General features: G+C 35.4%; 39 non-coding genes across 39 annotated transcripts; all 39 read left to right on the top strand.

Moving 5' to 3' along the window:
- Window positions 1–51: 51 nt before the first annotated feature.
- Window positions 52–125, top strand: Trnan-guu (transfer RNA asparagine (anticodon GUU)). The gene has a single exon. It is a non-coding gene; the product is annotated as a tRNA-Asn (tRNA).
- Window positions 126–559: 434 nt separating this feature from the next.
- Trnan-guu (transfer RNA asparagine (anticodon GUU)) lies at window positions 560–633 on the top strand. Its single transcript has one exon. It is a non-coding gene; the product is annotated as a tRNA-Asn (tRNA).
- A 434-nt stretch (window positions 634–1,067) lies between these two features.
- Trnan-guu (transfer RNA asparagine (anticodon GUU)) lies at window positions 1,068–1,141 on the top strand. Its single transcript has one exon. It is a non-coding gene; the product is annotated as a tRNA-Asn (tRNA).
- Window positions 1,142–1,575: 434 nt separating this feature from the next.
- On the top strand, window positions 1,576–1,649 carry Trnan-guu (transfer RNA asparagine (anticodon GUU)). Its single transcript has one exon. It is a non-coding gene; the product is annotated as a tRNA-Asn (tRNA).
- A 434-nt stretch (window positions 1,650–2,083) lies between these two features.
- Window positions 2,084–2,157, top strand: Trnan-guu (transfer RNA asparagine (anticodon GUU)). The gene has a single exon. It is a non-coding gene; the product is annotated as a tRNA-Asn (tRNA).
- A 434-nt stretch (window positions 2,158–2,591) lies between these two features.
- On the top strand, window positions 2,592–2,665 carry Trnan-guu (transfer RNA asparagine (anticodon GUU)). Its single transcript has one exon. It is a non-coding gene; the product is annotated as a tRNA-Asn (tRNA).
- Window positions 2,666–3,099: 434 nt separating this feature from the next.
- On the top strand, window positions 3,100–3,173 carry Trnan-guu (transfer RNA asparagine (anticodon GUU)). The gene has a single exon. It is a non-coding gene; the product is annotated as a tRNA-Asn (tRNA).
- Window positions 3,174–3,607: 434 nt separating this feature from the next.
- On the top strand, window positions 3,608–3,681 carry Trnan-guu (transfer RNA asparagine (anticodon GUU)). The gene has a single exon. It is a non-coding gene; the product is annotated as a tRNA-Asn (tRNA).
- Window positions 3,682–4,115: 434 nt separating this feature from the next.
- Window positions 4,116–4,189, top strand: Trnan-guu (transfer RNA asparagine (anticodon GUU)). The gene has a single exon. It is a non-coding gene; the product is annotated as a tRNA-Asn (tRNA).
- Window positions 4,190–4,623: 434 nt separating this feature from the next.
- Window positions 4,624–4,697, top strand: Trnan-guu (transfer RNA asparagine (anticodon GUU)). Its single transcript has one exon. It is a non-coding gene; the product is annotated as a tRNA-Asn (tRNA).
- Window positions 4,698–5,131: 434 nt separating this feature from the next.
- Window positions 5,132–5,205, top strand: Trnan-guu (transfer RNA asparagine (anticodon GUU)). Its single transcript has one exon. It is a non-coding gene; the product is annotated as a tRNA-Asn (tRNA).
- Window positions 5,206–5,639: 434 nt separating this feature from the next.
- On the top strand, window positions 5,640–5,713 carry Trnan-guu (transfer RNA asparagine (anticodon GUU)). Its single transcript has one exon. It is a non-coding gene; the product is annotated as a tRNA-Asn (tRNA).
- A 434-nt stretch (window positions 5,714–6,147) lies between these two features.
- Window positions 6,148–6,221, top strand: Trnan-guu (transfer RNA asparagine (anticodon GUU)). The gene has a single exon. It is a non-coding gene; the product is annotated as a tRNA-Asn (tRNA).
- Window positions 6,222–6,655: 434 nt separating this feature from the next.
- Trnan-guu (transfer RNA asparagine (anticodon GUU)) lies at window positions 6,656–6,729 on the top strand. Its single transcript has one exon. It is a non-coding gene; the product is annotated as a tRNA-Asn (tRNA).
- Window positions 6,730–7,163: 434 nt separating this feature from the next.
- Window positions 7,164–7,237, top strand: Trnan-guu (transfer RNA asparagine (anticodon GUU)). The gene has a single exon. It is a non-coding gene; the product is annotated as a tRNA-Asn (tRNA).
- A 434-nt stretch (window positions 7,238–7,671) lies between these two features.
- Window positions 7,672–7,745, top strand: Trnan-guu (transfer RNA asparagine (anticodon GUU)). Its single transcript has one exon. It is a non-coding gene; the product is annotated as a tRNA-Asn (tRNA).
- A 434-nt stretch (window positions 7,746–8,179) lies between these two features.
- Trnan-guu (transfer RNA asparagine (anticodon GUU)) lies at window positions 8,180–8,253 on the top strand. Its single transcript has one exon. It is a non-coding gene; the product is annotated as a tRNA-Asn (tRNA).
- Window positions 8,254–8,687: 434 nt separating this feature from the next.
- Trnan-guu (transfer RNA asparagine (anticodon GUU)) lies at window positions 8,688–8,761 on the top strand. Its single transcript has one exon. It is a non-coding gene; the product is annotated as a tRNA-Asn (tRNA).
- A 434-nt stretch (window positions 8,762–9,195) lies between these two features.
- Trnan-guu (transfer RNA asparagine (anticodon GUU)) lies at window positions 9,196–9,269 on the top strand. The gene has a single exon. It is a non-coding gene; the product is annotated as a tRNA-Asn (tRNA).
- A 434-nt stretch (window positions 9,270–9,703) lies between these two features.
- Window positions 9,704–9,777, top strand: Trnan-guu (transfer RNA asparagine (anticodon GUU)). Its single transcript has one exon. It is a non-coding gene; the product is annotated as a tRNA-Asn (tRNA).
- A 436-nt stretch (window positions 9,778–10,213) lies between these two features.
- Trnan-guu (transfer RNA asparagine (anticodon GUU)) lies at window positions 10,214–10,287 on the top strand. The gene has a single exon. It is a non-coding gene; the product is annotated as a tRNA-Asn (tRNA).
- Window positions 10,288–10,723: 436 nt separating this feature from the next.
- On the top strand, window positions 10,724–10,797 carry Trnan-guu (transfer RNA asparagine (anticodon GUU)). The gene has a single exon. It is a non-coding gene; the product is annotated as a tRNA-Asn (tRNA).
- A 434-nt stretch (window positions 10,798–11,231) lies between these two features.
- Trnan-guu (transfer RNA asparagine (anticodon GUU)) lies at window positions 11,232–11,305 on the top strand. The gene has a single exon. It is a non-coding gene; the product is annotated as a tRNA-Asn (tRNA).
- Window positions 11,306–11,739: 434 nt separating this feature from the next.
- On the top strand, window positions 11,740–11,813 carry Trnan-guu (transfer RNA asparagine (anticodon GUU)). Its single transcript has one exon. It is a non-coding gene; the product is annotated as a tRNA-Asn (tRNA).
- A 434-nt stretch (window positions 11,814–12,247) lies between these two features.
- On the top strand, window positions 12,248–12,321 carry Trnan-guu (transfer RNA asparagine (anticodon GUU)). The gene has a single exon. It is a non-coding gene; the product is annotated as a tRNA-Asn (tRNA).
- Window positions 12,322–12,755: 434 nt separating this feature from the next.
- Window positions 12,756–12,829, top strand: Trnan-guu (transfer RNA asparagine (anticodon GUU)). The gene has a single exon. It is a non-coding gene; the product is annotated as a tRNA-Asn (tRNA).
- A 434-nt stretch (window positions 12,830–13,263) lies between these two features.
- Window positions 13,264–13,337, top strand: Trnan-guu (transfer RNA asparagine (anticodon GUU)). Its single transcript has one exon. It is a non-coding gene; the product is annotated as a tRNA-Asn (tRNA).
- Window positions 13,338–13,771: 434 nt separating this feature from the next.
- Trnan-guu (transfer RNA asparagine (anticodon GUU)) lies at window positions 13,772–13,845 on the top strand. Its single transcript has one exon. It is a non-coding gene; the product is annotated as a tRNA-Asn (tRNA).
- Window positions 13,846–14,279: 434 nt separating this feature from the next.
- Window positions 14,280–14,353, top strand: Trnan-guu (transfer RNA asparagine (anticodon GUU)). The gene has a single exon. It is a non-coding gene; the product is annotated as a tRNA-Asn (tRNA).
- Window positions 14,354–14,787: 434 nt separating this feature from the next.
- On the top strand, window positions 14,788–14,861 carry Trnan-guu (transfer RNA asparagine (anticodon GUU)). The gene has a single exon. It is a non-coding gene; the product is annotated as a tRNA-Asn (tRNA).
- Window positions 14,862–15,295: 434 nt separating this feature from the next.
- Window positions 15,296–15,369, top strand: Trnan-guu (transfer RNA asparagine (anticodon GUU)). The gene has a single exon. It is a non-coding gene; the product is annotated as a tRNA-Asn (tRNA).
- A 434-nt stretch (window positions 15,370–15,803) lies between these two features.
- Window positions 15,804–15,877, top strand: Trnan-guu (transfer RNA asparagine (anticodon GUU)). Its single transcript has one exon. It is a non-coding gene; the product is annotated as a tRNA-Asn (tRNA).
- Window positions 15,878–16,311: 434 nt separating this feature from the next.
- Window positions 16,312–16,385, top strand: Trnan-guu (transfer RNA asparagine (anticodon GUU)). The gene has a single exon. It is a non-coding gene; the product is annotated as a tRNA-Asn (tRNA).
- A 434-nt stretch (window positions 16,386–16,819) lies between these two features.
- Trnan-guu (transfer RNA asparagine (anticodon GUU)) lies at window positions 16,820–16,893 on the top strand. Its single transcript has one exon. It is a non-coding gene; the product is annotated as a tRNA-Asn (tRNA).
- A 434-nt stretch (window positions 16,894–17,327) lies between these two features.
- On the top strand, window positions 17,328–17,401 carry Trnan-guu (transfer RNA asparagine (anticodon GUU)). The gene has a single exon. It is a non-coding gene; the product is annotated as a tRNA-Asn (tRNA).
- A 434-nt stretch (window positions 17,402–17,835) lies between these two features.
- On the top strand, window positions 17,836–17,909 carry Trnan-guu (transfer RNA asparagine (anticodon GUU)). Its single transcript has one exon. It is a non-coding gene; the product is annotated as a tRNA-Asn (tRNA).
- A 434-nt stretch (window positions 17,910–18,343) lies between these two features.
- Window positions 18,344–18,417, top strand: Trnan-guu (transfer RNA asparagine (anticodon GUU)). The gene has a single exon. It is a non-coding gene; the product is annotated as a tRNA-Asn (tRNA).
- A 434-nt stretch (window positions 18,418–18,851) lies between these two features.
- Trnan-guu (transfer RNA asparagine (anticodon GUU)) lies at window positions 18,852–18,925 on the top strand. Its single transcript has one exon. It is a non-coding gene; the product is annotated as a tRNA-Asn (tRNA).
- Window positions 18,926–19,359: 434 nt separating this feature from the next.
- Trnan-guu (transfer RNA asparagine (anticodon GUU)) lies at window positions 19,360–19,433 on the top strand. Its single transcript has one exon. It is a non-coding gene; the product is annotated as a tRNA-Asn (tRNA).
- Window positions 19,434–19,769: the final 336 nt, after the last annotated feature.

Here is a 19,769-nt window from a genome sequence, read left to right as displayed (position 1 = left end):
ATGTCCAGGTAAAAACATCACTACCTAAAAATTCTAAAGCTTGACATGCCAGTCTCTGTGGCGCAATTGGTTAGCGCGTTCGGCTGTTAACCGAAAGGTTGGTGGTTCGAGCCCACCCAGGGACGTAGCATAATTTTTGCAAGAAGAAAATAGAGTTTTATTCTCATCTTGTCACTGATAGACCTAAGGTTATCATCAAAAAGACTTATAAATGTGTAATTATGTAGTAATTGTAGTGGAGGACTATGTCATGGATATATGTTCTGTTAAGGGTTTATGCACATTTTCGATCTAGTGAACGAAATTTTTATGAACATGTTCTGGTACTTGATTTCTGGTAAAAGAAACCCAGCTAGATTTTAAAGTCGAATTTTTAAAGATCGAATGCATTACATGTGGTGACATCATCACTATATGTTTCAGATAATGTCGATTAGACCGTTATAATCAATTGGTCAATATAATGCATCCTTTAATATGTTGTATACGGTATACATGCATATGACAAATGTCCAGGTAAAAACATCACTACCTAAAAATTCTAAAGCTTGACATGCCAGTCTCTGTGGCGCAATTGGTTAGCGCGTTCGGCTGTTAACCGAAAGGTTGGTGGTTCGAGCCCACCCAGGGACGTAGCATAATTTTTGCAAGAAGAAAATAGAGTTTTATTCTCATCTTGTCACTGATAGACCTAAGGTTATCATCAAAAAGACTTATAAATGTGTAATTATGTAGTAATTGTAGTGGAGGACTATGTCATGGATATATGTTCTGTTAAGGGTTTATGCACATTTTCGATCTAGTGAACGAAATTTTTATGAACATGTTCTGGTACTTGATTTCTGGTAAAAGAAACCCAGCTAGATTTTAAAGTCGAATTTTTAAAGATCGAATGCATTACATGTGGTGACATCATCACTATATGTTTCAGATAATGTCGATTAGACCGTTATAATCAATTGGTCAATATAATGCATCCTTTAATATGTTGTATACGGTATACATGCATATGACAAATGTCCAGGTAAAAACATCACTACCTAAAAATTCTAAAGCTTGACATGCCAGTCTCTGTGGCGCAATTGGTTAGCGCGTTCGGCTGTTAACCGAAAGGTTGGTGGTTCGAGCCCACCCAGGGACGTAGCATAATTTTTGCAAGAAGAAAATAGAGTTTTATTCTCATCTTGTCACTGATAGACCTAAGGTTATCATCAAAAAGACTTATAAATGTGTAATTATGTAGTAATTGTAGTGGAGGACTATGTCATGGATATATGTTCTGTTAAGGGTTTATGCACATTTTCGATCTAGTGAACGAAATTTTTATGAACATGTTCTGGTACTTGATTTCTGGTAAAAGAAACCCAGCTAGATTTTAAAGTCGAATTTTTAAAGATCGAATGCATTACATGTGGTGACATCATCACTATATGTTTCAGATAATGTCGATTAGACCGTTATAATCAATTGGTCAATATAATGCATCCTTTAATATGTTGTATACGGTATACATGCATATGACAAATGTCCAGGTAAAAACATCACTACCTAAAAATTCTAAAGCTTGACATGCCAGTCTCTGTGGCGCAATTGGTTAGCGCGTTCGGCTGTTAACCGAAAGGTTGGTGGTTCGAGCCCACCCAGGGACGTAGCATAATTTTTGCAAGAAGAAAATAGAGTTTTATTCTCATCTTGTCACTGATAGACCTAAGGTTATCATCAAAAAGACTTATAAATGTGTAATTATGTAGTAATTGTAGTGGAGGACTATGTCATGGATATATGTTCTGTTAAGGGTTTATGCACATTTTCGATCTAGTGAACGAAATTTTTATGAACATGTTCTGGTACTTGATTTCTGGTAAAAGAAACCCAGCTAGATTTTAAAGTCGAATTTTTAAAGATCGAATGCATTACATGTGGTGACATCATCACTATATGTTTCAGATAATGTCGATTAGACCGTTATAATCAATTGGTCAATATAATGCATCCTTTAATATGTTGTATACGGTATACATGCATATGACAAATGTCCAGGTAAAAACATCACTACCTAAAAATTCTAAAGCTTGACATGCCAGTCTCTGTGGCGCAATTGGTTAGCGCGTTCGGCTGTTAACCGAAAGGTTGGTGGTTCGAGCCCACCCAGGGACGTAGCATAATTTTTGCAAGAAGAAAATAGAGTTTTATTCTCATCTTGTCACTGATAGACCTAAGGTTATCATCAAAAAGACTTATAAATGTGTAATTATGTAGTAATTGTAGTGGAGGACTATGTCATGGATATATGTTCTGTTAAGGGTTTATGCACATTTTCGATCTAGTGAACGAAATTTTTATGAACATGTTCTGGTACTTGATTTCTGGTAAAAGAAACCCAGCTAGATTTTAAAGTCGAATTTTTAAAGATCGAATGCATTACATGTGGTGACATCATCACTATATGTTTCAGATAATGTCGATTAGACCGTTATAATCAATTGGTCAATATAATGCATCCTTTAATATGTTGTATACGGTATACATGCATATGACAAATGTCCAGGTAAAAACATCACTACCTAAAAATTCTAAAGCTTGACATGCCAGTCTCTGTGGCGCAATTGGTTAGCGCGTTCGGCTGTTAACCGAAAGGTTGGTGGTTCGAGCCCACCCAGGGACGTAGCATAATTTTTGCAAGAAGAAAATAGAGTTTTATTCTCATCTTGTCACTGATAGACCTAAGGTTATCATCAAAAAGACTTATAAATGTGTAATTATGTAGTAATTGTAGTGGAGGACTATGTCATGGATATATGTTCTGTTAAGGGTTTATGCACATTTTCGATCTAGTGAACGAAATTTTTATGAACATGTTCTGGTACTTGATTTCTGGTAAAAGAAACCCAGCTAGATTTTAAAGTCGAATTTTTAAAGATCGAATGCATTACATGTGGTGACATCATCACTATATGTTTCAGATAATGTCGATTAGACCGTTATAATCAATTGGTCAATATAATGCATCCTTTAATATGTTGTATACGGTATACATGCATATGACAAATGTCCAGGTAAAAACATCACTACCTAAAAATTCTAAAGCTTGACATGCCAGTCTCTGTGGCGCAATTGGTTAGCGCGTTCGGCTGTTAACCGAAAGGTTGGTGGTTCGAGCCCACCCAGGGACGTAGCATAATTTTTGCAAGAAGAAAATAGAGTTTTATTCTCATCTTGTCACTGATAGACCTAAGGTTATCATCAAAAAGACTTATAAATGTGTAATTATGTAGTAATTGTAGTGGAGGACTATGTCATGGATATATGTTCTGTTAAGGGTTTATGCACATTTTCGATCTAGTGAACGAAATTTTTATGAACATGTTCTGGTACTTGATTTCTGGTAAAAGAAACCCAGCTAGATTTTAAAGTCGAATTTTTAAAGATCGAATGCATTACATGTGGTGACATCATCACTATATGTTTCAGATAATGTCGATTAGACCGTTATAATCAATTGGTCAATATAATGCATCCTTTAATATGTTGTATACGGTATACATGCATATGACAAATGTCCAGGTAAAAACATCACTACCTAAAAATTCTAAAGCTTGACATGCCAGTCTCTGTGGCGCAATTGGTTAGCGCGTTCGGCTGTTAACCGAAAGGTTGGTGGTTCGAGCCCACCCAGGGACGTAGCATAATTTTTGCAAGAAGAAAATAGAGTTTTATTCTCATCTTGTCACTGATAGACCTAAGGTTATCATCAAAAAGACTTATAAATGTGTAATTATGTAGTAATTGTAGTGGAGGACTATGTCATGGATATATGTTCTGTTAAGGGTTTATGCACATTTTCGATCTAGTGAACGAAATTTTTATGAACATGTTCTGGTACTTGATTTCTGGTAAAAGAAACCCAGCTAGATTTTAAAGTCGAATTTTTAAAGATCGAATGCATTACATGTGGTGACATCATCACTATATGTTTCAGATAATGTCGATTAGACCGTTATAATCAATTGGTCAATATAATGCATCCTTTAATATGTTGTATACGGTATACATGCATATGACAAATGTCCAGGTAAAAACATCACTACCTAAAAATTCTAAAGCTTGACATGCCAGTCTCTGTGGCGCAATTGGTTAGCGCGTTCGGCTGTTAACCGAAAGGTTGGTGGTTCGAGCCCACCCAGGGACGTAGCATAATTTTTGCAAGAAGAAAATAGAGTTTTATTCTCATCTTGTCACTGATAGACCTAAGGTTATCATCAAAAAGACTTATAAATGTGTAATTATGTAGTAATTGTAGTGGAGGACTATGTCATGGATATATGTTCTGTTAAGGGTTTATGCACATTTTCGATCTAGTGAACGAAATTTTTATGAACATGTTCTGGTACTTGATTTCTGGTAAAAGAAACCCAGCTAGATTTTAAAGTCGAATTTTTAAAGATCGAATGCATTACATGTGGTGACATCATCACTATATGTTTCAGATAATGTCGATTAGACCGTTATAATCAATTGGTCAATATAATGCATCCTTTAATATGTTGTATACGGTATACATGCATATGACAAATGTCCAGGTAAAAACATCACTACCTAAAAATTCTAAAGCTTGACATGCCAGTCTCTGTGGCGCAATTGGTTAGCGCGTTCGGCTGTTAACCGAAAGGTTGGTGGTTCGAGCCCACCCAGGGACGTAGCATAATTTTTGCAAGAAGAAAATAGAGTTTTATTCTCATCTTGTCACTGATAGACCTAAGGTTATCATCAAAAAGACTTATAAATGTGTAATTATGTAGTAATTGTAGTGGAGGACTATGTCATGGATATATGTTCTGTTAAGGGTTTATGCACATTTTCGATCTAGTGAACGAAATTTTTATGAACATGTTCTGGTACTTGATTTCTGGTAAAAGAAACCCAGCTAGATTTTAAAGTCGAATTTTTAAAGATCGAATGCATTACATGTGGTGACATCATCACTATATGTTTCAGATAATGTCGATTAGACCGTTATAATCAATTGGTCAATATAATGCATCCTTTAATATGTTGTATACGGTATACATGCATATGACAAATGTCCAGGTAAAAACATCACTACCTAAAAATTCTAAAGCTTGACATGCCAGTCTCTGTGGCGCAATTGGTTAGCGCGTTCGGCTGTTAACCGAAAGGTTGGTGGTTCGAGCCCACCCAGGGACGTAGCATAATTTTTGCAAGAAGAAAATAGAGTTTTATTCTCATCTTGTCACTGATAGACCTAAGGTTATCATCAAAAAGACTTATAAATGTGTAATTATGTAGTAATTGTAGTGGAGGACTATGTCATGGATATATGTTCTGTTAAGGGTTTATGCACATTTTCGATCTAGTGAACGAAATTTTTATGAACATGTTCTGGTACTTGATTTCTGGTAAAAGAAACCCAGCTAGATTTTAAAGTCGAATTTTTAAAGATCGAATGCATTACATGTGGTGACATCATCACTATATGTTTCAGATAATGTCGATTAGACCGTTATAATCAATTGGTCAATATAATGCATCCTTTAATATGTTGTATACGGTATACATGCATATGACAAATGTCCAGGTAAAAACATCACTACCTAAAAATTCTAAAGCTTGACATGCCAGTCTCTGTGGCGCAATTGGTTAGCGCGTTCGGCTGTTAACCGAAAGGTTGGTGGTTCGAGCCCACCCAGGGACGTAGCATAATTTTTGCAAGAAGAAAATAGAGTTTTATTCTCATCTTGTCACTGATAGACCTAAGGTTATCATCAAAAAGACTTATAAATGTGTAATTATGTAGTAATTGTAGTGGAGGACTATGTCATGGATATATGTTCTGTTAAGGGTTTATGCACATTTTCGATCTAGTGAACGAAATTTTTATGAACATGTTCTGGTACTTGATTTCTGGTAAAAGAAACCCAGCTAGATTTTAAAGTCGAATTTTTAAAGATCGAATGCATTACATGTGGTGACATCATCACTATATGTTTCAGATAATGTCGATTAGACCGTTATAATCAATTGGTCAATATAATGCATCCTTTAATATGTTGTATACGGTATACATGCATATGACAAATGTCCAGGTAAAAACATCACTACCTAAAAATTCTAAAGCTTGACATGCCAGTCTCTGTGGCGCAATTGGTTAGCGCGTTCGGCTGTTAACCGAAAGGTTGGTGGTTCGAGCCCACCCAGGGACGTAGCATAATTTTTGCAAGAAGAAAATAGAGTTTTATTCTCATCTTGTCACTGATAGACCTAAGGTTATCATCAAAAAGACTTATAAATGTGTAATTATGTAGTAATTGTAGTGGAGGACTATGTCATGGATATATGTTCTGTTAAGGGTTTATGCACATTTTCGATCTAGTGAACGAAATTTTTATGAACATGTTCTGGTACTTGATTTCTGGTAAAAGAAACCCAGCTAGATTTTAAAGTCGAATTTTTAAAGATCGAATGCATTACATGTGGTGACATCATCACTATATGTTTCAGATAATGTCGATTAGACCGTTATAATCAATTGGTCAATATAATGCATCCTTTAATATGTTGTATACGGTATACATGCATATGACAAATGTCCAGGTAAAAACATCACTACCTAAAAATTCTAAAGCTTGACATGCCAGTCTCTGTGGCGCAATTGGTTAGCGCGTTCGGCTGTTAACCGAAAGGTTGGTGGTTCGAGCCCACCCAGGGACGTAGCATAATTTTTGCAAGAAGAAAATAGAGTTTTATTCTCATCTTGTCACTGATAGACCTAAGGTTATCATCAAAAAGACTTATAAATGTGTAATTATGTAGTAATTGTAGTGGAGGACTATGTCATGGATATATGTTCTGTTAAGGGTTTATGCACATTTTCGATCTAGTGAACGAAATTTTTATGAACATGTTCTGGTACTTGATTTCTGGTAAAAGAAACCCAGCTAGATTTTAAAGTCGAATTTTTAAAGATTGAATGCATTACATGTGGTGACATCATCACTATATGTTTCAGATAATGTCGATTAGACCGTTATAATCAATTGGTCAATATAATGCATCCTTTAATATGTTGTATACGGTATACATGCATATGACAAATGTCCAGGTAAAAACATCACTACCTAAAAATTCTAAAGCTTGACATGCCAGTCTCTGTGGCGCAATTGGTTAGCGCGTTCGGCTGTTAACCGAAAGGTTGGTGGTTCGAGCCCACCCAGGGACGTAGCATAATTTTTGCAAGAAGAAAATAGAGTTTTATTCTCATCTTGTCACTGATAGACCTAAGGTTATCATCAAAAAGACTTATAAATGTGTAATTATGTAGTAATTGTAGTGGAGGACTATGTCATGGATATATGTTCTGTTAAGGGTTTATGCACATTTTCGATCTAGTGAACGAAATTTTTATGAACATGTTCTGGTACTTGATTTCTGGTAAAAGAAACCCAGCTAGATTTTAAAGTCGAATTTTTAAAGATCGAATGCATTACATGTGGTGACATCATCACTATATGTTTCAGATAATGTCGATTAGACCGTTATAATCAATTGGTCAATATAATGCATCCTTTAATATGTTGTATACGGTATACATGCATATGACAAATGTCCAGGTAAAAACATCACTACCTAAAAATTCTAAAGCTTGACATGCCAGTCTCTGTGGCGCAATTGGTTAGCGCGTTCGGCTGTTAACCGAAAGGTTGGTGGTTCGAGCCCACCCAGGGACGTAGCATAATTTTTGCAAGAAGAAAATAGAGTTTTATTCTCATCTTGTCACTGATAGACCTAAGGTTATCATCAAAAAGACTTATAAATGTGTAATTATGTAGTAATTGTAGTGGAGGACTATGTCATGGATATATGTTCTGTTAAGGGTTTATGCACATTTTCGATCTAGTGAACGAAATTTTTATGAACATGTTCTGGTACTTGATTTCTGGTAAAAGAAACCCAGCTAGATTTTAAAGTCGAATTTTTAAAGATCGAATGCATTACATGTGGTGACATCATCACTATATGTTTCAGATAATGTCGATTAGACCGTTATAATCAATTGGTCAATATAATGCATCCTTTAATATGTTGTATACGGTATACATGCATATGACAAATGTCCAGGTAAAAACATCACTACCTAAAAATTCTAAAGCTTGACATGCCAGTCTCTGTGGCGCAATTGGTTAGCGCGTTCGGCTGTTAACCGAAAGGTTGGTGGTTCGAGCCCACCCAGGGACGTAGCATAATTTTTGCAAGAAGAAAATAGAGTTTTATTCTCATCTTGTCACTGATAGACCTAAGGTTATCATCAAAAAGACTTATAAATGTGTAATTATGTAGTAATTGTAGTGGAGGACTATGTCATGGATATATGTTCTGTTAAGGGTTTATGCACATTTTCGATCTAGTGAACGAAATTTTTATGAACATGTTCTGGTACTTGATTTCTGGTAAAAGAAACCCAGCTAGATTTTAAAGTCGAATTTTTAAAGATCGAATGCATTACATGTGGTGACATCATCACTATATGTTTCAGATAATGTCGATTAGACCGTTATAATCAATTGGTCAATATAATGCATCCTTTAATATGTTGTATACGGTATACATGCATATGACAAATGTCCAGGTAAAAACATCACTACCTAAAAATTCTAAAGCTTGACATGCCAGTCTCTGTGGCGCAATTGGTTAGCGCGTTCGGCTGTTAACCGAAAGGTTGGTGGTTCGAGCCCACCCAGGGACGTAGCATAATTTTTGCAAGAAGAAAATAGAGTTTTATTCTCATCTTGTCACTGATAGACCTAAGGTTATCATCAAAAAGACTTATAAATGTGTAATTATGTAGTAATTGTAGTGGAGGACTATGTCATGGATATATGTTCTGTTAAGGGTTTATGCACATTTTCGATCTAGTGAACGAAATTTTTATGAACATGTTCTGGTACTTGATTTCTGGTAAAAGAAACCCAGCTAGATTTTAAAGTCGAATTTTTAAAGATCGAATGCATTACATGTGGTGACATCATCACTATATGTTTCAGATAATGTCGATTAGACCGTTATAATCAATTGGTCAATATAATGCATCCTTTAATATGTTGTATACGGTATACATGCATATGACAAATGTCCAGGTAAAAACATCACTACCTAAAAATTCTAAAGCTTGACATGCCAGTCTCTGTGGCGCAATTGGTTAGCGCGTTCGGCTGTTAACCGAAAGGTTGGTGGTTCGAGCCCACCCAGGGACGTAGCATAATTTTTGCAAGAAGAAAATAGAGTTTTATTCTCATCTTGTCACTGATAGACCTAAGGTTATCATCAAAAAGACTTATAAATGTGTAATTATGTAGTAATTGTAGTGGAGGACTATGTCATGGATATATGTTCTGTTAAGGGTTTATGCACATTTTCGATCTAGTGAACGAAATTTTTATGAACATGTTCTGGTACTTGATTTCTGGTAAAAGAAACCCAGCTAGATTTTAAAGTCGAATTTTTAAAGATCGAATGCATTACATGTGGTGACATCATCACTATATGTTTCAGATAATGTCGATTAGACCGTTATAATCAATTGGTCAATATAATGCATCCTTTAATATGTTGTATACGGTATACATGCATATGACAAATGTCCAGGTAAAAACATCACTACCTAAAAATTCTAAAGCTTGACATGCCAGTCTCTGTGGCGCAATTGGTTAGCGCGTTCGGCTGTTAACCGAAAGGTTGGTGGTTCGAGCCCACCCAGGGACGTAGCATAATTTTTGCAAGAAGAAAATAGAGTTTTATTCTCATCTTGTCACTGATAGACCTAAGGTTATCATCAAAAAGACTTATAAATGTGTAATTATGTAGTAATTGTAGTGGAGGACTATGTCATGGATATATGTTCTGTTAAGGGTTTATGCACATTTTCGATCTAGTGAACGAAATTTTTATGAACATGTTCTGGTACTTGATTTCTGGTAAAAGAAACCCAGCTAGATTTTAAAGTCGAATTTTTAAAGATCGAATGCATTACATGTGGTGACATCATCACTATATGTTTCAGATAATGTCGATTAGACCGTTATAATCAATTGGTCAATATAATGCATCCTTTAATATGTTGTATACGGTATACATGCATATGACAAATGTCCAGGTAAAAACATCACTATACCTAAAAATTCTAAAGCTTGACATGCCAGTCTCTGTGGCGCAATTGGTTAGCGCGTTCGGCTGTTAACCGAAAGGTTGGTGGTTCGAGCCCACCCAGGGACGTAGCATAATTTTTGCAAGAAGAAAATAGAGTTTTATTCTCATCTTGTCACTGATAGACCTAAGGTTATCATCAAAAAGACTTATAAATGTGTAATTATGTAGTAATTGTAGTGGAGGACTATGTCATGGATATATGTTCTGTTAAGGGTTTATGCACATTTTCGATCTAGTGAACGAAATTTTTATGAACATGTTCTGGTACTTGATTTCTGGTAAAAGAAACCCAGCTAGATTTTAAAGTCGAATTTTTAAAGATCGAATGCATTACATGTGGTGACATCATCACTATATGTTTCAGATAATGTCGATTAGACCGTTATAATCAATTGGTCAATATAATGCATCCTTTAATATGTTGTATACGGTATACATGCATATGACAAATGTCCAGGTAAAAACATCACTATACCTAAAAATTCTAAAGCTTGACATGCCAGTCTCTGTGGCGCAATTGGTTAGCGCGTTCGGCTGTTAACCGAAAGGTTGGTGGTTCGAGCCCACCCAGGGACGTAGCATAATTTTTGCAAGAAGAAAATAGAGTTTTATTCTCATCTTGTCACTGATAGACCTAAGGTTATCATCAAAAAGACTTATAAATGTGTAATTATGTAGTAATTGTAGTGGAGGACTATGTCATGGATATATGTTCTGTTAAGGGTTTATGCACATTTTCGATCTAGTGAACGAAATTTTTATGAACATGTTCTGGTACTTGATTTCTGGTAAAAGAAACCCAGCTAGATTTTAAAGTCGAATTTTTAAAGATCGAATGCATTACATGTGGTGACATCATCACTATATGTTTCAGATAATGTCGATTAGACCGTTATAATCAATTGGTCAATATAATGCATCCTTTAATATGTTGTATACGGTATACATGCATATGACAAATGTCCAGGTAAAAACATCACTACCTAAAAATTCTAAAGCTTGACATGCCAGTCTCTGTGGCGCAATTGGTTAGCGCGTTCGGCTGTTAACCGAAAGGTTGGTGGTTCGAGCCCACCCAGGGACGTAGCATAATTTTTGCAAGAAGAAAATAGAGTTTTATTCTCATCTTGTCACTGATAGACCTAAGGTTATCATCAAAAAGACTTATAAATGTGTAATTATGTAGTAATTGTAGTGGAGGACTATGTCATGGATATATGTTCTGTTAAGGGTTTATGCACATTTTCGATCTAGTGAACGAAATTTTTATGAACATGTTCTGGTACTTGATTTCTGGTAAAAGAAACCCAGCTAGATTTTAAAGTCGAATTTTTAAAGATCGAATGCATTACATGTGGTGACATCATCACTATATGTTTCAGATAATGTCGATTAGACCGTTATAATCAATTGGTCAATATAATGCATCCTTTAATATGTTGTATACGGTATACATGCATATGACAAATGTCCAGGTAAAAACATCACTACCTAAAAATTCTAAAGCTTGACATGCCAGTCTCTGTGGCGCAATTGGTTAGCGCGTTCGGCTGTTAACCGAAAGGTTGGTGGTTCGAGCCCACCCAGGGACGTAGCATAATTTTTGCAAGAAGAAAATAGAGTTTTATTCTCATCTTGTCACTGATAGACCTAAGGTTATCATCAAAAAGACTTATAAATGTGTAATTATGTAGTAATTGTAGTGGAGGACTATGTCATGGATATATGTTCTGTTAAGGGTTTATGCACATTTTCGATCTAGTGAACGAAATTTTTATGAACATGTTCTGGTACTTGATTTCTGGTAAAAGAAACCCAGCTAGATTTTAAAGTCGAATTTTTAAAGATCGAATGCATTACATGTGGTGACATCATCACTATATGTTTCAGATAATGTCGATTAGACCGTTATAATCAATTGGTCAATATAATGCATCCTTTAATATGTTGTATACGGTATACATGCATATGACAAATGTCCAGGTAAAAACATCACTACCTAAAAATTCTAAAGCTTGACATGCCAGTCTCTGTGGCGCAATTGGTTAGCGCGTTCGGCTGTTAACCGAAAGGTTGGTGGTTCGAGCCCACCCAGGGACGTAGCATAATTTTTGCAAGAAGAAAATAGAGTTTTATTCTCATCTTGTCACTGATAGACCTAAGGTTATCATCAAAAAGACTTATAAATGTGTAATTATGTAGTAATTGTAGTGGAGGACTATGTCATGGATATATGTTCTGTTAAGGGTTTATGCACATTTTCGATCTAGTGAACGAAATTTTTATGAACATGTTCTGGTACTTGATTTCTGGTAAAAGAAACCCAGCTAGATTTTAAAGTCGAATTTTTAAAGATCGAATGCATTACATGTGGTGACATCATCACTATATGTTTCAGATAATGTCGATTAGACCGTTATAATCAATTGGTCAATATAATGCATCCTTTAATATGTTGTATACGGTATACATGCATATGACAAATGTCCAGGTAAAAACATCACTACCTAAAAATTCTAAAGCTTGACATGCCAGTCTCTGTGGCGCAATTGGTTAGCGCGTTCGGCTGTTAACCGAAAGGTTGGTGGTTCGAGCCCACCCAGGGACGTAGCATAATTTTTGCAAGAAGAAAATAGAGTTTTATTCTCATCTTGTCACTGATAGACCTAAGGTTATCATCAAAAAGACTTATAAATGTGTAATTATGTAGTAATTGTAGTGGAGGACTATGTCATGGATATATGTTCTGTTAAGGGTTTATGCACATTTTCGATCTAGTGAACGAAATTTTTATGAACATGTTCTGGTACTTGATTTCTGGTAAAAGAAACCCAGCTAGATTTTAAAGTCGAATTTTTAAAGATCGAATGCATTACATGTGGTGACATCATCACTATATGTTTCAGATAATGTCGATTAGACCGTTATAATCAATTGGTCAATATAATGCATCCTTTAATATGTTGTATACGGTATACATGCATATGACAAATGTCCAGGTAAAAACATCACTACCTAAAAATTCTAAAGCTTGACATGCCAGTCTCTGTGGCGCAATTGGTTAGCGCGTTCGGCTGTTAACCGAAAGGTTGGTGGTTCGAGCCCACCCAGGGACGTAGCATAATTTTTGCAAGAAGAAAATAGAGTTTTATTCTCATCTTGTCACTGATAGACCTAAGGTTATCATCAAAAAGACTTATAAATGTGTAATTATGTAGTAATTGTAGTGGAGGACTATGTCATGGATATATGTTCTGTTAAGGGTTTATGCACATTTTCGATCTAGTGAACGAAATTTTTATGAACATGTTCTGGTACTTGATTTCTGGTAAAAGAAACCCAGCTAGATTTTAAAGTCGAATTTTTAAAGATCGAATGCATTACATGTGGTGACATCATCACTATATGTTTCAGATAATGTCGATTAGACCGTTATAATCAATTGGTCAATATAATGCATCCTTTAATATGTTGTATACGGTATACATGCATATGACAAATGTCCAGGTAAAAACATCACTACCTAAAAATTCTAAAGCTTGACATGCCAGTCTCTGTGGCGCAATTGGTTAGCGCGTTCGGCTGTTAACCGAAAGGTTGGTGGTTCGAGCCCACCCAGGGACGTAGCATAATTTTTGCAAGAAGAAAATAGAGTTTTATTCTCATCTTGTCACTGATAGACCTAAGGTTATCATCAAAAAGACTTATAAATGTGTAATTATGTAGTAATTGTAGTGGAGGACTATGTCATGGATATATGTTCTGTTAAGGGTTTATGCACATTTTCGATCTAGTGAACGAAATTTTTATGAACATGTTCTGGTACTTGATTTCTGGTAAAAGAAACCCAGCTAGATTTTAAAGTCGAATTTTTAAAGATCGAATGCATTACATGTGGTGACATCATCACTATATGTTTCAGATAATGTCGATTAGACCGTTATAATCAATTGGTCAATATAATGCATCCTTTAATATGTTGTATACGGTATACATGCATATGACAAATGTCCAGGTAAAAACATCACTACCTAAAAATTCTAAAGCTTGACATGCCAGTCTCTGTGGCGCAATTGGTTAGCGCGTTCGGCTGTTAACCGAAAGGTTGGTGGTTCGAGCCCACCCAGGGACGTAGCATAATTTTTGCAAGAAGAAAATAGAGTTTTATTCTCATCTTGTCACTGATAGACCTAAGGTTATCATCAAAAAGACTTATAAATGTGTAATTATGTAGTAATTGTAGTGGAGGACTATGTCATGGATATATGTTCTGTTAAGGGTTTATGCACATTTTCGATCTAGTGAACGAAATTTTTATGAACATGTTCTGGTACTTGATTTCTGGTAAAAGAAACCCAGCTAGATTTTAAAGTCGAATTTTTAAAGATCGAATGCATTACATGTGGTGACATCATCACTATATGTTTCAGATAATGTCGATTAGACCGTTATAATCAATTGGTCAATATAATGCATCCTTTAATATGTTGTATACGGTATACATGCATATGACAAATGTCCAGGTAAAAACATCACTACCTAAAAATTCTAAAGCTTGACATGCCAGTCTCTGTGGCGCAATTGGTTAGCGCGTTCGGCTGTTAACCGAAAGGTTGGTGGTTCGAGCCCACCCAGGGACGTAGCATAATTTTTGCAAGAAGAAAATAGAGTTTTATTCTCATCTTGTCACTGATAGACCTAAGGTTATCATCAAAAAGACTTATAAATGTGTAATTATGTAGTAATTGTAGTGGAGGACTATGTCATGGATATATGTTCTGTTAAGGGTTTATGCACATTTTCGATCTAGTGAACGAAATTTTTATGAACATGTTCTGGTACTTGATTTCTGGTAAAAGAAACCCAGCTAGATTTTAAAGTCGAATTTTTAAAGATCGAATGCATTACATGTGGTGACATCATCACTATATGTTTCAGATAATGTCGATTAGACCGTTATAATCAATTGGTCAATATAATGCATCCTTTAATATGTTGTATACGGTATACATGCATATGACAAATGTCCAGGTAAAAACATCACTACCTAAAAATTCTAAAGCTTGACATGCCAGTCTCTGTGGCGCAATTGGTTAGCGCGTTCGGCTGTTAACCGAAAGGTTGGTGGTTCGAGCCCACCCAGGGACGTAGCATAATTTTTGCAAGAAGAAAATAGAGTTTTATTCTCATCTTGTCACTGATAGACCTAAGGTTATCATCAAAAAGACTTATAAATGTGTAATTATGTAGTAATTGTAGTGGAGGACTATGTCATGGATATATGTTCTGTTAAGGGTTTATGCACATTTTCGATCTAGTGAACGAAATTTTTATGAACATGTTCTGGTACTTGATTTCTGGTAAAAGAAACCCAGCTAGATTTTAAAGTCGAATTTTTAAAGATCGAATGCATTACATGTGGTGACATCATCACTATATGTTTCAGATAATGTCGATTAGACCGTTATAATCAATTGGTCAATATAATGCATCCTTTAATATGTTGTATACGGTATACATGCATATGACAAATGTCCAGGTAAAAACATCACTACCTAAAAATTCTAAAGCTTGACATGCCAGTCTCTGTGGCGCAATTGGTTAGCGCGTTCGGCTGTTAACCGAAAGGTTGGTGGTTCGAGCCCACCCAGGGACGTAGCATAATTTTTGCAAGAAGAAAATAGAGTTTTATTCTCATCTTGTCACTGATAGACCTAAGGTTATCATCAAAAAGACTTATAAATGTGTAATTATGTAGTAATTGTAGTGGAGGACTATGTCATGGATATATGTTCTGTTAAGGGTTTATGCACATTTTCGATCTAGTGAACGAAATTTTTATGAACATGTTCTGGTACTTGATTTCTGGTAAAAGAAACCCAGCTAGATTTTAAAGTCGAATTTTTAAAGATCGAATGCATTACATGTGGTGACATCATCACTATATGTTTCAGATAATGTCGATTAGACCGTTATAATCAATTGGTCAATATAATGCATCCTTTAATATGTTGTATACGGTATACATGCATATGACAAATGTCCAGGTAAAAACATCACTACCTAAAAATTCTAAAGCTTGACATGCCAGTCTCTGTGGCGCAATTGGTTAGCGCGTTCGGCTGTTAACCGAAAGGTTGGTGGTTCGAGCCCACCCAGGGACGTAGCATAATTTTTGCAAGAAGAAAATAGAGTTTTATTCTCATCTTGTCACTGATAGACCTAAGGTTATCATCAAAAAGACTTATAAATGTGTAATTATGTAGTAATTGTAGTGGAGGACTATGTCATGGATATATGTTCTGTTAAGGGTTTATGCACATTTTCGATCTAGTGAACGAAATTTTTATGAACATGTTCTGGTACTTGATTTCTGGTAAAAGAAACCCAGCTAGATTTTAAAGTCGAATTTTTAAAGATCGAATGCATTACATGTGGTGACATCATCACTATATGTTTCAGATAATGTCGATTAGACCGTTATAATCAATTGGTCAATATAATGCATCCTTTAATATGTTGTATACGGTATACATGCATATGACAAATGTCCAGGTAAAAACATCACTACCTAAAAATTCTAAAGCTTGACATGCCAGTCTCTGTGGCGCAATTGGTTAGCGCGTTCGGCTGTTAACCGAAAGGTTGGTGGTTCGAGCCCACCCAGGGACGTAGCATAATTTTTGCAAGAAGAAAATAGAGTTTTATTCTCATCTTGTCACTGATAGACCTAAGGTTATCATCAAAAAGACTTATAAATGTGTAATTATGTAGTAATTGTAGTGGAGGACTATGTCATGGATATATGTTCTGTTAAGGGTTTATGCACATTTTCGATCTAGTGAACGAAATTTTTATGAACATGTTCTGGTACTTGATTTCTGGTAAAAGAAACCCAGCTAGATTTTAAAGTCGAATTTTTAAAGATCGAATGCATTACATGTGGTGACATCATCACTATATGTTTCAGATAATGTCGATTAGACCGTTATAATCAATTGGTCAATATAATGCATCCTTTAATATGTTGTATACGGTATACATGCATATGACAAATGTCCAGGTAAAAACATCACTACCTAAAAATTCTAAAGCTTGACATGCCAGTCTCTGTGGCGCAATTGGTTAGCGCGTTCGGCTGTTAACCGAAAGGTTGGTGGTTCGAGCCCACCCAGGGACGTAGCATAATTTTTGCAAGAAGAAAATAGAGTTTTATTCTCATCTTGTCACTGATAGACCTAAGGTTATCATCAAAAAGACTTATAAATGTGTAATTATGTAGTAATTGTAGTGGAGGACTATGTCATGGATATATGTTCTGTTAAGGGTTTATGCACATTTTCGATCTAGTGAACGAAATTTTTATGAACATGTTCTGGTACTTGATTTCTGGTAAAAGAAACCCAGCTAGATTTTAAAGTCGAATTTTTAAAGATCGAATGCATTACATGTGGTGACATCATCACTATATGTTTCAGATAATGTCGATTAGACCGTTATAATCAATTGGTCAATATAATGCATCCTTTAATATGTTGTATACGGTATACATGCATATGACAAATGTCCAGGTAAAAACATCACTACCTAAAAATTCTAAAGCTTGACATGCCAGTCTCTGTGGCGCAATTGGTTAGCGCGTTCGGCTGTTAACCGAAAGGTTGGTGGTTCGAGCCCACCCAGGGACGTAGCATAATTTTTGCAAGAAGAAAATAGAGTTTTATTCTCATCTTGTCACTGATAGACCTAAGGTTATCATCAAAAAGACTTATAAATGTGTAATTATGTAGTAATTGTAGTGGAGGACTATGTCATGGATATATGTTCTGTTAAGGGTTTATGCACATTTTCGATCTAGTGAACGAAATTTTTATGAACATGTTCTGGTACTTGATTTCTGGTAAAAGAAACCCAGCTAGATTTTAAAGTCGAATTTTTAAAGATCGAATGCATTACATGTGGTGACATCATCACTATATGTTTCAGATAATGTCGATTAGACCGTTATAATCAATTGGTCAATATAATGCATCCTTTAATATGTTGTATACGGTATACATGCATATGACAAATGTCCAGGTAAAAACATCACTACCTAAAAATTCTAAAGCTTGACATGCCAGTCTCTGTGGCGCAATTGGTTAGCGCGTTCGGCTGTTAACCGAAAGGTTGGTGGTTCGAGCCCACCCAGGGACGTAGCATAATTTTTGCAAGAAGAAAATAGAGTTTTATTCTCATCTTGTCACTGATAGACCTAAGGTTATCATCAAAAAGACTTATAAATGTGTAATTATGTAGTAATTGTAGTGGAGGACTATGTCATGGATATATGTTCTGTTAAGGGTTTATGCACATTTTCGATCTAGTGAACGAAATTTTTATGAACATGTTCTGGTACTTGATTTCTGGTAAAAGAAACCCAGCTAGATTTTAAAGTCGAATTTTTAAAGATCGAATGCATTACATGTGGTGACATCATCACTATATGTTTCAGATAATGTCGATTAGACCGTTATAATCAATTGGTCAATATAATGCATCCTTTAATATGTTGTATACGGTATACATGCATATGACAAATGTCCAGGTAAAAACATCACTACCTAAAAATTCTAAAGCTTGACATGCCAGTCTCTGTGGCGCAATTGGTTAGCGCGTTCGGCTGTTAACCGAAAGGTTGGTGGTTCGAGCCCACCCAGGGACGTAGCATAATTTTTGCAAGAAGAAAATAGAGTTTTATTCTCATCTTGTCACTGATAGACCTAAGGTTATCATCAAAAAGACTTATAAATGTGTAATTATGTAGTAATTGTAGTGGAGGACTATGTCATGGATATATGTTCTGTTAAGGGTTTATGCACATTTTCGATCTAGTGAACGAAATTTTTATGAACATGTTCTGGTACTTGATTTCTGGTAAAAGAAACCCAGCCAGATTTTAAAGTCGAATTTTTAAAGATCGAATGCATTACATGTGGTGACATCATCACTATATGTTTCAGATAATGTCGATTAGACCGTTATAATCAATTGGTCAATATAATGCATCCTTTAATATGTTGTATACGGTATACATGCATATGACAAATGTCCAGGTAAAAACATCACTACCTAAAAATTCTAAAGCTTGACATGCCAGTCTCTGTGGCGCAATTGGTTAGCGCGTTCGGCTGTTAACCGAAAGGTTGGTGGTTCGAGCCCACCCAGGGACGTAGCATAATTTTTGCAAGAAGAAAATAGAGTTTTATTCTCATCTTGTCACTGATAGACCTAAGGTTATCATCAAAAAGACTTATAAATGTGTAATTATGTAGTAATTGTAGTGGAGGACTATGTCATGGATATATGTTCTGTTAAGGGTTTATGCACATTTTCGATCTAGTGAACGAAATTTTTATGAACATGTTCTGGTACTTGATTTCTGGTAAAAGAAACCCAGCTAGATTTTAAAGTCGAATTTTTAAAGATCGAATGCATTACATGTGGTGACATCATCACTATATGTTTCAGATAATGTCGATTAGACCGTTATAATCAATTGGTCAATA

The sequence above is a fragment of the Mytilus trossulus genome, chromosome 1 (assembly GCF_036588685.1).
Source record: "Mytilus trossulus isolate FHL-02 chromosome 1, PNRI_Mtr1.1.1.hap1, whole genome shotgun sequence".
In the NCBI taxonomy this organism is placed as follows: Eukaryota; Metazoa; Mollusca; class Bivalvia; order Mytilida; family Mytilidae; genus Mytilus; species Mytilus trossulus.
The sequence above is the reverse complement of the archived record's forward strand: the minus strand, read 5'-3'. Positions and strand labels throughout refer to the sequence as shown.